The sequence below is a fragment of the Canis lupus genome, chromosome 8 (genome assembly GCF_011100685.1).
Source record: "Canis lupus familiaris isolate Mischka breed German Shepherd chromosome 8, alternate assembly UU_Cfam_GSD_1.0, whole genome shotgun sequence".
NCBI classification, from domain to species: domain Eukaryota; kingdom Metazoa; phylum Chordata; class Mammalia; order Carnivora; family Canidae; genus Canis; species Canis lupus.
This window is the reverse complement of record NC_049229.1, coordinates 47,387,908-47,403,262: the sequence shown is the minus strand read 5'-3', so window position 1 is coordinate 47,403,262 and position 15,355 is coordinate 47,387,908. Positions and strand designations below refer to the sequence as shown.

General features: G+C 42.9%; 1 protein-coding gene and 1 pseudogene across 3 annotated transcripts in view; one reads left to right on the top strand and one right to left on the bottom strand.

The window, feature by feature from the left end:
* PTGR2 (prostaglandin reductase 2) overlaps window positions 1-14,100 on the bottom strand; it is a 36,965-nt gene extending 22,865 nt beyond the window's left edge. Inside the window, exon 1 of one of the 3 annotated variants that reach the window (XM_038545243.1) lies at window positions 14,081-14,100. The gene's annotated coding sequence lies outside the window, so the exon portion shown is untranslated. The other 2 variants (XM_038545244.1, XM_038545245.1) reach the window with 2 other exon arrangements.
* A 589-nt stretch (window positions 14,101-14,689) lies between these two features.
* On the top strand, window positions 14,690-14,851 carry LOC119873150 (annotated as a pseudogene).
* The last annotated feature ends 504 nt before the right edge of the window (window positions 14,852-15,355 follow it).

Sequence of the window (15,355 nt, the reverse complement as noted above, 5' to 3'; positions counted from 1 at the left end):
ATCCTAGAGACCTGAGATCAAGTCCCACGTCGGGCTCCCTGCATGGAGCCTGCTTTTCCCTCTGCCTGTGTCTCTGCCCTCCCCGCCCCCATGTGTGTCTCTCATGAATAAATAAATAAAATATTTAAAAATAAAAAAGTCCAAAATGTCTTGTAGGGCTAAACATATTTTTAAAAGGAACTTGTCTTTCTTTTTTTTTTTTTTTTTAAGATTTTATTTATTCATTAGAGACAGAGGCAGAGATACAGGCAGAGGGAGGAGCAGGTTCCATGCAGGGAGTCCAATGCGGGACTTGATCCCGGAACTCCAGAATCACACCCTGGGCCAAAGGCAGGTGCTTAACTGCTGAGCCACCCAGGGATCCCCAAAAGGAAATTTTCTATTGAATTACCCTATGTGTAAATTATAGAAGAACTAAAAAGCAAAATTTTCCAAACTGATGCTGGATCCAAAGATAACTACTCCGAAGTGGTTATTAACAGCACCATAATTTTCAATCAAATAAGTCTTCCCAAATGAAGTTTCCTATTTGTCCTCTTCTCTGATTACTTTCAATGTATGTTTTCTTTAAAATATGCACACTGTAGATTTGTCCAATCACGGTTTATCAGCATGAAAAGCACCCTATCAAATTATTCTCCTTTTTTAAAGATTTTATTTATTCATGAGAGACAGAGATAGGGAGAGACACAGGCAGAGGGAGAAGCAGGCTCCATGCAGGGAGCTCAAGGAGGGACTCGATCCTAGGACCCCAGGATCATGCCCTGGGCTGAAGGCAGGCGCCAAACCGCTGAGCCACCCAGGGATCCCCTCTCCTTCTGTATTAAATTAGAAAGTTTTCAACTGTCAAATACTAGAACTAAGGTAGGATAATTCCACAATATCCCTTGATAGCACAACAACACATTTAAAACATAAAGAATGGGCAGCCCGAGTGGCTCAGCAGTTTAGTGCACCTTCAGCCCAGGGCGTGATCCTGGAGTCCCAGGATCGAGTCCCACGTCGGGCTCCCTGCATGGAGCCTGCTTCTCCCTCTGCCTGTGTCTCTGCCTCTCTCTCTGTCATGAATAAATAAATAAAATCTTAAAAAAATAAAATAAAATAAGTAAAACATAGAGAAATTGGGACACCTGGGTGGCTTAGTGGTTGAGCGGCTGCCTTTGGCTCAGGTCACGATCCCAAGGTCCTGGAATCAAGACCCTCGTGGGGTTCCCCACAGAGAGCCTGCTTCTCCCTCTGCCTCTCTCTCTCTCTCTCTCTCTCTCTCTGTGTGTCTCTCACGAATAAGTAAAATCTTTAAAAAATGAAACATAAAGAACTTGACTTAGTTACAAAACTAAAGTCTCAAAATATGACACACTTAGTTATAGATCTGAAAGGAGGCGGTGTTACATTCATCCCTAGCAGAGAAGTGGAGAAGACAGTCAACTCTTTACTGGCATTAAGCATACCATGTTCGGTCGGTATATTAAGTGGGTTTCCAATTAATGCTAAGTAATGTCCCCCAAATAACACCAGGTCAATGATCCAGTGAAAAATTCCCTGCGGTGCTAGTCATAAAGAGCAGGTTATTTGAGCAACTACTAGTAACCTATCATTAGGAAAAGGGCACTGAACTAGGTATACAGAGTACCTGTCCCAGTTCTAATCACGTGGGACCTTAGGAGATTCTTCTCTCAGCCAGTCTTCTGAATGTTACTAAATGCCAGGGGCTGGGCTAACGTTTTTACAATCACAGTGTCGCTTGACCCCTCCACCCAACAACTCTCTGAGGATGTACCATCATTTATCCTCATTTTCTAGATGAGAAAAGGGAGTAGGTTGAAGAACTTGCCCATGCTTGCACAACTGGTAATGACGACGCTGGAACCCACACTCAAACACAACACATACCATTTCCACAACATGAGCTTCCTAAATCTTTTTTTTTTTTTTTTTTTTTAGATTTTATTTATTTATTCATGAGAGACACGGCGGGGGGGGGGGGGGGGCGGGCAGAGAGAGAGAGAAGCAGGCTCCATGCAGGGATCCCGGATCCCGACGCGGGACTCGATCCCGGGTCTCCAAGATCAGCCCTGGCAGGTGCCAAACCGCCGAGCCACCCGGGCTGCCCAGCTTCCTAAATCTTTTTAAAGAAACATTTCCTATCCTTATTTCGTTCAATTATCCTACATAAATGGCTCTGCTGACCGCCACCTTGTTATAAAAGGTGGAAATCTCTGGGATTTCCCACACTTTCTGGCTGGCTTGTCGCTCCCTCTTCCTTTGAGCCTTCAGTTTCCTCCTCCTTCTGCCCCAGTCTAATATTAGGGGTTCCTGCCTGGCTCTTCCCCTCCCCCACTGACCTCCCCTTCCTCCCTGGCTCCCATAACCCACCACTCACATGGAAATTACTCCAAATCTGCGTCTACAGCCCCCAAATTCAAACTAGCTTCCAGACAGCGCCCCCAGGGGATCGGGATTTGTGACGTTTGTTCAATGATTTATGTCCACCCTCTGGCACATGAAAGGTGCTCAATAAATGTGCTAAATGAACGTCCCCGACGCACCTTACACATAACCTCGTCCAAACTCGAGGTTGCTTACTCCCAACAATTTCAAAAGAAAAAAAAAATCTGCCCCTATTTCTTCTCGAGCGTTCCCTGACCTAGTGACCTAGGCAATAACGCCAGCGTCACCCCAGCTCAGGGAGAAAAAGCGGAGGTCACCCCGGTTCCTAGAGCCTCCCACACGCGGAAGGCTCCCCCGCCAGCAGCCGCGGGGCCGCCCGGCTCCGGGCACTCACCGCCACGCAGCTCCGGAGGAAATCTCGCGGGGTTTGTGGAGCTCGCGAGGGGGCCCGCCGCGCGACCTCGGCCCTCCGAACCCAGTACGCAGGCGCACTGCTAGACCTCGCCTCCTCGCCCCCGCCCTCTCCGCTTAGGGGCGGGCTTCTACAGTTCAGGCAGGACGCCCGGGTTCCCGCGTGGGAGAGGTGGGGAGGGCGCGGCGTTTTAATGGATCCTCACTTGTCTGGGCAGCGTGTTGTGGGTTTTTGTTGTTGCTGGTGGGGGAGGGGCAGGCGGAAAGAGCCTGTCTTCAGCAGGCACATCGCCTAGGCCGGACTTGGTCTCAGCATCCTGAGAATCATGAGCTGAGCCCAAAAGCAGTGGGTGCCTTAACTGAGCCCTATGAGGCGCCCCTGGGCAGACTGTGTTAATAAGTTGACCCTGTGGCCCCGGTGTACTGCCTTGACCCAAAAGCAAATCGTTGGTCTTGACCACTGAGTTCTAATTGATTAAATTCTTTCAAGCCTATCTCTTAACTCAGGCAAAAGATCTTGCTGGTGAAGTGTACCCTCAAGCAATAAGGACTGCCCTGAGCCATCAAAACCCTAATGACTGACCCCAAGACAATGTTCGACCTGACCTGCGTGTACCCATGACCTTTGCCCCACATTTTCATTGTAGAAACCTGGAAGTATTAAAAAAAAAGAAAGAAAGAAAACGAAGTATTTTCAGGTTTTTGGAGGCACTCTTGGAGACACTAGTCCACTGTCTTCCCAGTATTGGCCTCACTGAAATAAAAGGCTTTTCTCATTTCACCTCGTCTCTTTGCCTTTCGATTTTATTGGCGGCAAGTGGCCAAATCTGGTTTGTTTTGGACACACACACACACACACCGTCAGATGCCCTTGCACCCCTGCACCCTGGCTACACTATGGACTGATTTCTCAATTTCATTAATTATTAATTTTTTTCATTAATTATTAATTGTCTTTTGTGTTGAACTGGGTTGAGCAAGGCTTATTACTAAGACAGCTTGGAACCCCAGGGATGTTAAACCCTAAGAGAGACCATCTGAATTAGGCAGGTGAAGGAATTGCTATTTATATTGTATTCATGTCAGAGCTAATAGCTCAGAATGAATCATGGTATTCAGTAGCTGAATGATGACTGGGGTTAATGAGCAAGAGGGTAAGAATCATTCAACAGATTAGTAGCTTCATCTCTGAAAGATGAAAGCTACTTACTTCTTTAAGAAAGCTTCAGGAAAGAACTAGAAACTTTATACTACTTTGCAAACTTTCAGGCAGGAGTTTATCTGTTATCATCTTATACAGGTAAACCTTCAACAACATACTTTTTTTTAACTTGAACCAACTGTTGAAAAAGAAAATGCTTTAAGAGACCAAAAGTAATAGCATAAAGTAAATGTAGTCTAGAACTTGAACTTAAAAGAAACAGTTTTTTTTTTTTTAAGATTCTATTTATTTATTTAAGGGGGGGAGCAGGTGCAAGGGAAGGGGCCAAGGGAGGACAGATTCCTCACTGAGCAGGGAGTCTGAGGCCCAGGACCCCTGAAATCATGACCTGAGTTGAATGTAGACAGTTAACTGACTGAGCCACCCAGGTGCCCCAGGAAACAGTCTTTCAAAGTAGAAAAGAACTCCTACAATATCAAATTGGTTTTTACTCTCTTGATTCTAGGGCCTGTGAACTCCATGTAATAAGTGCGATTTCTTTCCCCAGAATGAGTTCCCATTCCCCAAAATTCTTTTTTTTTTTTTTTTTTTTTAAGATTTTTCATTTATTTGACACAGAGAGAAAGCACAAGCAGGTGGAGTGGCAGGCAAAGGAAGAAGCCAGGAAGCCTGTGATCTCAGGACCCTAGGATCACCAACCAAGCCAAAGACAGATGCTTAACTGACTGAGCCACCCAGGCACCCCTCAAAATTCTTAATTATGACCTCATGAGGCATGCCTGGGTGCCTCAGTTGGTTAAGTGTCCAACTCTTGATTTCAGGTCAGGTCATGATCTTAGGGTAGTGGGATCTAGCCCCACAGTGGGCACCAGGCTCAGCACTGAGTCTACTTATCCCTCTCCCTCTGCTTTTCTCCTCACTCTCTCTCTCTAAAATAAACAAATATAAAATGTTTTTTTAAAATAAATAAATAAATAAATAAATAAATAAATAAATAAATAAATAAATAAAGACCTCACATAAGGAGAGAAACTTATCTAGAATCTACCTAGCTAAACTTCTCCCAAGTTTCTGAACCTCAGAAATTGTGTGAGATAATAATTAGTGTTATAAGTTTGGGAGTAGCTGGTCATGCAGCGATAACTAATATGCCCGCTAAAAGAGAATTAGGGCCCCCTAGAGAAATGGCTGATTCTAGGGCTAGGGCAGGATAGGTACCAAATGACCCTACATCATCTTTTTTTGCTAGATATCAAGGAAGTGTTGAAAAAAATGGTGAAGCATGTCATAGAGATGCAGAAACCAGCTTGAAGGGGATCCTACTGGCCAAATCTGGGAAAACTGGAGCACCAAAATAATTAAGTACATTAATGATTTATGAACACTGTAGAAATAGAAATTCGTGAAGCTGTAACAATAACAAAGAGAGAATGGTGGGTTCTTGCTTACAGCAGAATGCTGAGGACCAACTAATAAATGTAAAGGAGAATACTAGAGTTGGAAAATTATCATTTTATAGCTTTCACAGTAAAGATTGGATCAGACGAGAATTATCAATGGATGGTAAATCCAGGAGGACTAAGATTCTGCACTCAATCCAATGGTGGTTGGGTACTTCCCACACACCACCAAGCAATCTTCCAACACCAGCTGGTTGTCCTAGAGTTCAACTCCATTTTGATGCTATCTATCTGGAGATAGCATCAGACCACAGGTTAAGGGCTCAATCCTACAAGACTGCCCCCCCTCCCCGCCATGCGCGCGTGTACATACACACACACACACTTCAGATACCGATTGAAAGTCCAAGTTGTTACCTGTGCTTCTAACCAAATGTCTATAGATTGGAGGTTCTAATACCCCCCACTTTGGGTTCAATTAACTTGCTAGATTGGCTCACAGAACTCAGAAAGATACTTTACTTACTAGATTACCAGTTTATTATAAAATGATAGAACCCATGGGGCACCTGCCTGGCTCAGCCAGTGGAGCATGCAACTCTTAATCTCAGGGTCATGAGTTTAAGCCCCATACTGTGTGTGGAACCTACTGAAAATAAAATAAAAACTAATAAAATAAAATGATATAACTCAGGAACAGTCAGATTAAAAAGGCACATAGGGCAAAGTATGGGAAAAGGATGTGGAGTGTCCATGCCCTCTCCAAGTTCCACACTCTCCCTGTATCTCCACATCTTTATCAACCCAGAAGCTTTCCAAACCCCCATCCTTTTCAGGATCTATGCAGGCTTCATTACAAAGGCACTATTGAGGACACCTGGGTGGCTCGGCCGTTTGGCGCCTGCCTTTGGCCCAGGGTGTGATGTGATGCTGGAGACCCGAGATCAAGTTCTGCATCGGGCTCCCTGCATGGAGCCTGCTTCTCTCTCTCTGCCTGTGTCTCTGCCTCTCTCTCTATCTCTCTCTCATGAATAAATAAATAAAATCTTTAAAAAAAAAAAGTCACGATTGATTAAATCATTGGCCATTGCTGATTGAACTCAATCTCCAGCCACTCTCCCCTCTCTGGATGTGTTGGGTGGAGGGAGGACTGAACAGTTCCAACCCTCTAATCATTTAATTGGTTCCCCTGGCAACCAGCCCCCATCTTTAGGTTACCTACGGGCTTTCTAAAAGTTACCTCATTTTTTAAAATTTATTTATTTTTAGTTATTTCTACATCCAATGTGGTACTCAAAGTCACCACCCTGAGATCAAGAGTTTTAAGCACCACTGACTTAGCCAGCCAAGCGCCCCTAGTAGTTACTTCATTAACATGACAGGTGACACTTAGATCATTCTTAGCACTTGGGAAGTTCCAAGGGTTTTAGGAACTCTGTGCCAGAAATGGAAGACCAAATATATATTTCTTATTGTAAATCACAATATAACAGGGACACTGTGTTGAGGGACAAGATATTTGCGTGATCATAAAGTAGAAAAGTAAAAAAATAAGCAGGTAATCAAAATTCACATCACTAGTGAAGGACAGATGTATATTGAATGGCTCTAGATATACTAAAGTATACTATAGTATATTTCAAACTATGCTACAAATTACTGTATTAGATGTAGAGTATATGTATTAGATATTGACATGAGTCTGGGGTGTTTTTTTTTTAAGTAATCACTATGCCCAACATGGGGCCAGAACCCGCAACCCCAAGATCAAGAGCTGCATGTCTCACCAACTGAGCCAGCCAGGCTGCCCTAAATCGTCTTTTTTTTTTTTTTAAGATTTTATGTATTTATTCACGAGAGACACAGAGAGAGAGAGAGGCAGAGACACAGGCAGAGGAAGAAGCAGGCTCCATGCAGGGAGCCCGATGCGGGACTCGGTCCCGGGATCGGGATCACACCCTGAGCCAAAGGCAGATAGACACTCAACCACTGAGCCACCCAGGCGTCCCCTAAATCATCTTTAAAAGATGATTTCTAAAAAAAAAATAAATAAATAAAAATAAAAAAAAAAATAAAAGATGATTTCTATTGATCTTTCAGTTCATTCCTACCACCTCAAATCTGCTGTTGAGCCCTCTAGTGATTTTTCAGTTATTGTTCTCTTGAGTTTCAGAATTTCCATTTGGTTTTATTCAAAAAAATTTTGGAAAAAAAAAAAAAAAAAAAAAATTTTGGGACACCTGGGTGACTCAGCAGTTGAGCGTCTGCCTTTGGCTCAGGGCGTGATCCCAGTTAGGGATCAAGTCCTACATAAAGCTTCCTCTGAGGAGCCTGCTTCTCCCTCTGCCTATGTTCCTGCCTCTCTCTGTGTCTCTCATGAATAAATAAATAAAATCTTAAAAAAAAAAAGAAAACAGGGCAGTCCCGGTGGCGCAGCGGTTTATCGCCTCCTGCAGCCCAGGGCGCGATCCTGGAGACCATGGATCGAGTCCCACGTCAGGCCTTCTGCATGGAGCCTGCTTCTCCCTCTGCCTGTGTCTCTGCTTCTCTCTCTGTGTGTGTCTCTATGAATAAATAAATAAAATCTTAAAAAAAAAAAAAGAAAACAAACTAAAAAAATTTTTAAATTTTTTTTTTAAATTAAAAAACAATATGTCAGACATACTGTTTTGAGAAGGACATGAAAGTTCCATTTCAGAGAAAAAGATCAACTTGGCTTTTGGAGCATATAAGCATCTAAATAGAACTGAGATTTAGGGATCCCTGGGTGGCGCAGCGGTTTAGCGCCGGCCTTTGGCCCAGGGCGCGATCCTGGAGACCCGGGATCGAATCCCACATCGGGCTCCCGGTGCATGGAGCCTGCTTCTCCCTCTGCCTGTGTCTCTGCCTCTCTCTCTCTCACTGTGTGCCTATCATAAATAAATAAAAAAAAAATTTAAAAAAAAAAAAAAAGAACTGAGATTTATATTCCACTCGATGTCTTATCTGAGGAGACTGGAGACTTTACTTTTCTGTGGTTGATTTTCAAAAACTATTTTTCTTAACTCTTTTTAGAAAAACACTAAGCCTTCACACAACAAAGCTTTATGTTGGAGGACAAGTAGAGCCGTCCTTCTAGTATCAGGAAAAATTATGAAAGAGTTTGATCTGGGTGAAAAAAATTAGTAGGTGCCCAGTCTAGCAAATTGTCTTCACCTTTCATTATCTTTGAGCTATTATACAACTCTTAGTTGCAAAAAAAACCTGATAGCAGTGCAGATGATTCTTGCCCATAAAAATGCAAATGCAAAGTGTTCCTAGAGTACAACAGATCTCTCTCCCCTTCACTCAAGAAACCAGTGTTGTGTCTATCAAGCACATTAATTTCAGCATTGCTGATTGTCTACATATGTGTCTGCTCTTTGGATTATCTTTTGAATCAGTTGTAATATCTCACTGGTCCCCTCATTAATTAATGTGTTAAATAAAATCTTAGACATCTGTTAATTTTATATTTGTATGAGTCATGATTTGATGTTTTAAAAATAATTATCCTTTAACGGGAGGGTAGAGGGATCTTGTCACCTAATTTCTGCCAAACCACAGCTATTGCACAATACCCAAGGCAGCTCCTTCCCGGCTGGAGATGCTGGTCCTTTGGGTTATTACTGAGTCCTGTTATTTTTTTTTTTTGGTCCCTTCTTTTTTCTCCTCCATGTTAGGGACTTTTAAAAAAATCTGTTGGGGCGCCTGGGGGGCACAGTCTGTTAAGTGTCGGACTTGGTTTGGGGTCAGATCATGATCTATTGGTCCTATGGGAGCAAGCCCCAGATCGGTCTCTGCGATCAGCGTAGAGTCTGCTTGGGATTCTCTCTCCTTCTCCCTCTGCCCCTCCCACTCATGCTCCCTCTCTCTTGCTAAGATAAATAAATAAATCTTAAAGAAAAAAAAATTTAGATCTATTTTTAAACCTTGATTCCTTGCTCCCTTGGCAAATGGAAATAAATTTCCTTTACTAAGCTGCTAATATATAAGGTTTTCTCTGTGATTAAGACCATATTTGCAACTACCAAATGATATAAAAAATTGCAATAGATAGCAGGTTTAAATCAGACTCATTTCCCAGCTTCCTTTTCACCCACCTCCCTCCTCCCAAACTTCACATTTGCCTTTAATATTGTAAACACACTCTTTATATTTGTTAAACTAATTAACAAGGAAATGGAAGCCTACTGTGTGCTTAACACTTCATAGGTGCTAATGGCATATCATATGCAAGTTCAAGTCCCTGACCCACGGAAATTTACAATCCAGTTGGGAAGACAGGGAAGTAATGGTATATGCAGTATGTGATTGAGTACCAGATGGAGTGAAATTGGCAGTAAATGCTTCATTCTTTCATCCATTGAGTAAATAATTATTTCTTAACCATTACATGCAGGCGCTATGGTATGCAATGGTGAAAAAGACTGGCACAGACCCTTCCTTCACCAAGCCTCATCTAGAGGGGACTAGGACAAGAAATTGGGCAGTTCCAATACAGCATTGCCAGGGCTACAGTGGAGAAATGCAGGATGTTGTGCAGCACACAGAAGAAAAATTAATCCCTTACTTGAGGGACCTGGAAAGCTCTCTAAACTGAAATTGGAAAGATCTTAAGCCAATTAGGCCACAAGGGTATGGGGTGCAGAAAGGGTGTAGGTGGGAATCAAATCCAAACTGTGGGAATACTACATACTAAAATGTGGAGGTCAGGGGGTGCCTGGGTGGCTCAGCCTGTTAAATATCTTCCTTCGGGTTGGGTCATGATTCCAGGGTCCTGGGATCCCTGCTTGTGCTCATGTGCACAAGGGCACGCGCTCGCGGGCTCGCTCTCTCTCTCTCTCTCTCTGTCTCTCTCTCTCTCCTTCTGCCAAATAAACAAATAAAATCTTTTTTTTTTTTTTTTAATGTGGAGGTAGGGATCCCTGGGTGGCGCAGCGGTTTGGCGCCTGCCTTTGGCCCAGGGCGCGATCCTGGAGACCTGGGATCGAATCCCACGTCGGGCTCCCGGTGCATAGAGCCTGCTTCTCCCTCTGCCTGTGTCTCTGCCTCTCTCTCTCTCTCTCTCTCTCTGTGTGACTATCATAAATAAAAATTAAAAAAAAAAATAAAAATAAATGTGGAGGTAAGGGCAGCCCCAGTGGCTCAGCGGTTTGAGCGCCACCTTCAGTCCAGGGTGTGATCCTGCGGACCCGGGATCAAGTCCCACATCGGGCTTCCTGCATGGAGCCTGTTTCTCCCTCTGCCTGTGTCTCTGCCTCTCTCTCTGTGTCTCTCATGAATAAATAAAGTCTTTAAAAAAAATGTGGAGGTAAGAGATAACAAAGCATTTTCAGAGAACTTAAAGAAGTTTAGTATGACTAACACAATGAGTTTGAGGCGAGAGCATGGAAAGGAATGAGGTAGGAGAAGTGGAAAGGGAACATCAGATTACATGGAGCCTTGTGAGTTTTGTTAAGGAATTTCTATTTTATACTAATGGAGGAACTATTACAAATTTGTTGTTTTGCTCTAAAGATTTGGACCTGATTGTATTTCCATTTTAAAGGGGCCAGCCCAGGCTGGAATTAGGAGAATGGATTTTAAATGGGAGTGGGAGGTAGGGGCACTGGACTGGAGGCAGGATTCTAAGCAGAAGATAATGGTGACCTAAATAAAGGTAATGGTTCTGGAAATGGGAGACTATGGGACTTTTAGGAGTTAGAATCAACAGGACTTGACAGAAGATTGAAATGGAGATAGCCAACATGTAGAGATATACAGGTCCACCTGGAGTTTAAGACAGACAACTGAACTAGAGGAGTAGACAGTCAGGATTCCTAGGACAAGATAAGATTGCTCAGAAGGAGTAATAGCAATATAGGGAGAAAGCCTACTTATAGGCCCTGAAGAGGACTTAAAGAGTCTGCAAAGAAGCAGAGAGGTGAAATGAAAAGCAAGATAACAGAATGCCACCAAGGTCATGAGAAGAGAGAGTTTCAAAAGCAAAGACAAAATCAGCAGTGTCCAAGGCTGCAGAAAAGCCAAGTACATGAAAACCAAGCTGTGACTTTCAGATCTGAAGGGTAGCAGAATATGTCACCCCCAAATATGACTGTAGGAATTCAAGACATGCCACTGCAAAATATGCTCCTTTGGTTTGTGGGTTATTCTGAACTGTAGGCACTTGAAAAACAGCAAATGCAGAGAGGGACCTTCTCTGAACTCCCCCATAGGCCTAAAAACAGATCTTCTAAAAGGAACTCACTTGTCATAGATGACCTACCCTGGAGTTTCACCAACCTTAGAGACCTACAGCCCTCCTCTCCCTTCCCTATTAAGACATATATAGGGGCAGCCCCGGTGGCGCAGCGGTTTGGCGCCGCGGGCGCCGCCTGCAGCCTGGGGTGTGATCCTGGAGACCTGGGATCAAGTCCCACATAGGGATCCCTGTATGGAGCCTGCTTCTCCCTCTGCCTATGTCTCTGCCTCTCTGCCTGCCTCTCTCTCTCTCCGCCTCTGAATAAATAAATTAAAAAAAAAAAAGACATATATAATCCTAAATTCTATGCCATCTTGGAGAGTTACTCATTTTTCCTGGGTATCTCTTGTGTGTACATGAGGTATACATGATAATATACTTCTGTTTGTTTTTCTCTTGTTAATCTTTTTATAGGCCTCTCAGCTGAGAGCCAGAAGAGTAGAGGGAAAATTAATGCTCCTCCCTTATAGATCATTTAGCCACAGGGACCTCACTAGTGATCTTTGTGAGAGTATTTCAGTGGCTTGGTGAATGGTTATTGCAGTAATGGAGCAAATTTATGATACTATTTTTTACATTTGTTTTGTAATTACCAGAAAAATGTATTTGTGGCCTCTCTATCCCATATAGGCATATTGTTGCCCCATTCAACAATTATTTATATGTCTTTCTTACTACTAGACTTAAGCTTCTCAAACCTAGGAATTGTATCGTATTCAGATTGAGAATCCCAGGGGCTAGCTAGAACAGTCTTTGACATATATAAAGGGTGCAATTTATATTTATGATTGAGTAAAAGATCTAAAGGCTGTCTCCCAAATTCAGGTTGTCTTCAGTCTCTCAGTCAAACCTCCAAGCTCTGTGGTCAGAATCTAACGCTTTTCGAGGACAGGCACTGAAACCAGGGATCCAGTAACCGCATCCTCCCTGCAAATTCTCATTCACCCCTGGGCCAGTTATAGAGCCTCTCGTCTTAATTTTCTCATCCACGAAGTGGCCACCTTTATATTTAATACCAGAGGCATTGAGAACTTTAATTAACATTTAGGAAAGAATTTGTAATCTTTATTACATGAGACCCATCTAGTTGAAAGCCCATACCATTATCATGGCCCATTTCATTTTATCTGGATTTTTTTTTTAACTGGATTGGTTTTACATTTCAACATGAATTAGTATGCAGTGCTACTGTTAAATTGAGTGTTGAATTTCACTCCCCAGAGAGTTTTCTCCTTCAGTAATGGAAAAATGAAGCATACATTATTGCAGTAATGACACCCTCACTGTGATCTTGTCATTTTCACAAAAATCTGAAAACAGGAGTTCAGCTGAATTATTGCTTAGAGGAAAGACCTTCAGAGAAAAGGCATATGCTCTATGAACAACCTCAACTGCTGTAGCTTGCATATTCTTTTTCCCTTCTCTATTTCCACATTCAATTGTGAAAAGCCTGGAGAAGATGAGGCCCAGAGTCAGAGAGCCTCAAACACTTCTTTTCTTTTTTTCTTTTTAAATTTATTTTTGTTTATTTATTTTTTATTTATTCATGAGAGACACACAGAAAGAGGCAGAGACATAGGCAGAGGGAGAAACAGGCTCTCTGCAGGGAGCTTGATTTGAGACTCAATCCCAGGAGCCCAGGATCATGCCCTGAGCCAAAAGCAGACACTCAACCACTGAGCCATCCAGGTGCCCCAATTTTTTTTTTTTTTTTTACTTTAAAAAAAAAAAAAGATTTTATTTCTTTATTTGACAGAGAGAGATAAAGAGCACAAGTAGGCAGAATGGCAGGCAGGGGAGAGAGAGAAGCAGGCTCTCTGCTAAGCAAGAAGCTCCATGTGGGGCTGGATCCCAGGACCCTAGGATTATGACCTGAGCTGAAGGCAGTTGTTTAACCAACTGAGCAACCCAGGCATCCCTCAGATACTTCTTTTAAATGCCTCTCATTTCTCCCCCACCTGCTCCACAAATCCTATGAGGCTCTTCTTAGGGAACTTCTACCCCAGAAAAGAATTCCTAATACCTGGCCCTGGCTATTCCTCCTAGCTCATTGGCTACTGAAGAAATAGCGGGTAAAGGCTTTTCCTGTTAACAGCTGCTAGTCCACACGTCAGCACACATTCTCTACAGCACCAGGACCAGACACAATGATGCTGCCATGAACACCCTGCCTTGGTGTTTCTCATGGCAAGAGATGGTTTTGTAAAAGATGTAGAGATTATACAGAGTAAATATAGTTGAAGATTGTATTCAAGTTATCACATAGCGTCTTTCTCTTTAGCAAACTGCTCATAATTATTCACAAAGGAAAAGCAACTGAAACCAGGAGATGCTCACTAGTGCCCATGTGGGCAGCACATGTATCACACGGGCAGCAAACTCAAGTTTTTCATGAGTTATCAATTTACAACTACAGCCGTCCCCCATTTTTCCTGATATCACTAATAAACCTACCTTCTGTGGTTGATTTCAGCATTTCATCAGCTGAGCATCATATCAGTAAGCCAGCACTTCAAGATTATCTTCTGACAGCACAATGCCAGTGACCAGATGCGCTGGGGTGCATGTGGGGTGGAGGACATACCTAGGGAAGGGCAGGGGGAAGTAGTATGTATAATAAAATCAGGAGTGAAAATAGCATGAAAGGAGTGTCAAGTGCAATGAGTCTAAAACACAATGTGCAATCAGATCCTTGGCAACGGGATGAAATTACTCTCAGGGAGAACATTCAATTAAGCCACTATTTTCAGACTCCAGTTGGAAAAGGATTGCCAAACAGCAGAGTAGTGAACATCATCCTGAGAAACAGCTAGATGACAGATACGTAGTAAAAGTAGATAGATGAACATGTAAATAAAGGTGTAAGCGTTTTTGTCTGTTGGAGCTATAGTATTCTGAGTAAGTTATTAAGAATTTTATATTTTAGGAGTGCCTGGCTGGCTTAATGGGAAGAGTGCACAACTCTTGATCTCAGGTCCTGAGAGATTGCATAAATACATACATACATACCATTTTAAGGCTCACCTTGAAGAAACTAAGTATCTCTTTCAGGGTCAATAGGTGAGCTTTGCGCAGTGGCAGTATCGTAGCCAATGAGGTTTATCCAAGGTGCGATTATTGCTAATTGAAAAGGGTCAATAGGTGATATAGCCATACCATATTGCTCTCTAGGCTCTGTGGTGGATGCAATGCTATAGTTGCGATATTTCTGAGACACCCATGTATACAGTTTCCACATATCACATGTGTATGAAATACAATGCATTACCTCTTAACTGTAAACAGCATAATATCCAGCTCATTGCATGTGGGCATCATTGGAACATCTGAAAGCTTGCTGTTTTTTTTCCTGAAGGGTTCCCTGTGCTGAGTTTAATTCTTCACCTTTAGGCAAGGTCTGCCTAGACTGGTCTTGAATTGCTGCTTTGGTGGTTCCTAGGAGTTGGCCTGTGTGGGTCAGGTATCCACTGATATGAAATCCACTGAGATGGGTTTTTCCCTTTAAGTCGTCTTTTTGCTCTATGCTTCTGTCACATATAATCTGCAAATGTGTTTCATCTAGTGTGTCTGGCCTCTGTCAATCCTTGAGTTTGTGGCTGACTGAGTGGCTGTATTTTCGTTGCTGGGAGGAATATAAAGTGATCAGCTGGTCTCACAGTTGTGATGGTCACTGAGGCAGGGAGCCTTGCCTGGAGAAGTCTGGACTACCGCTGCTGGGAACAAGATGCA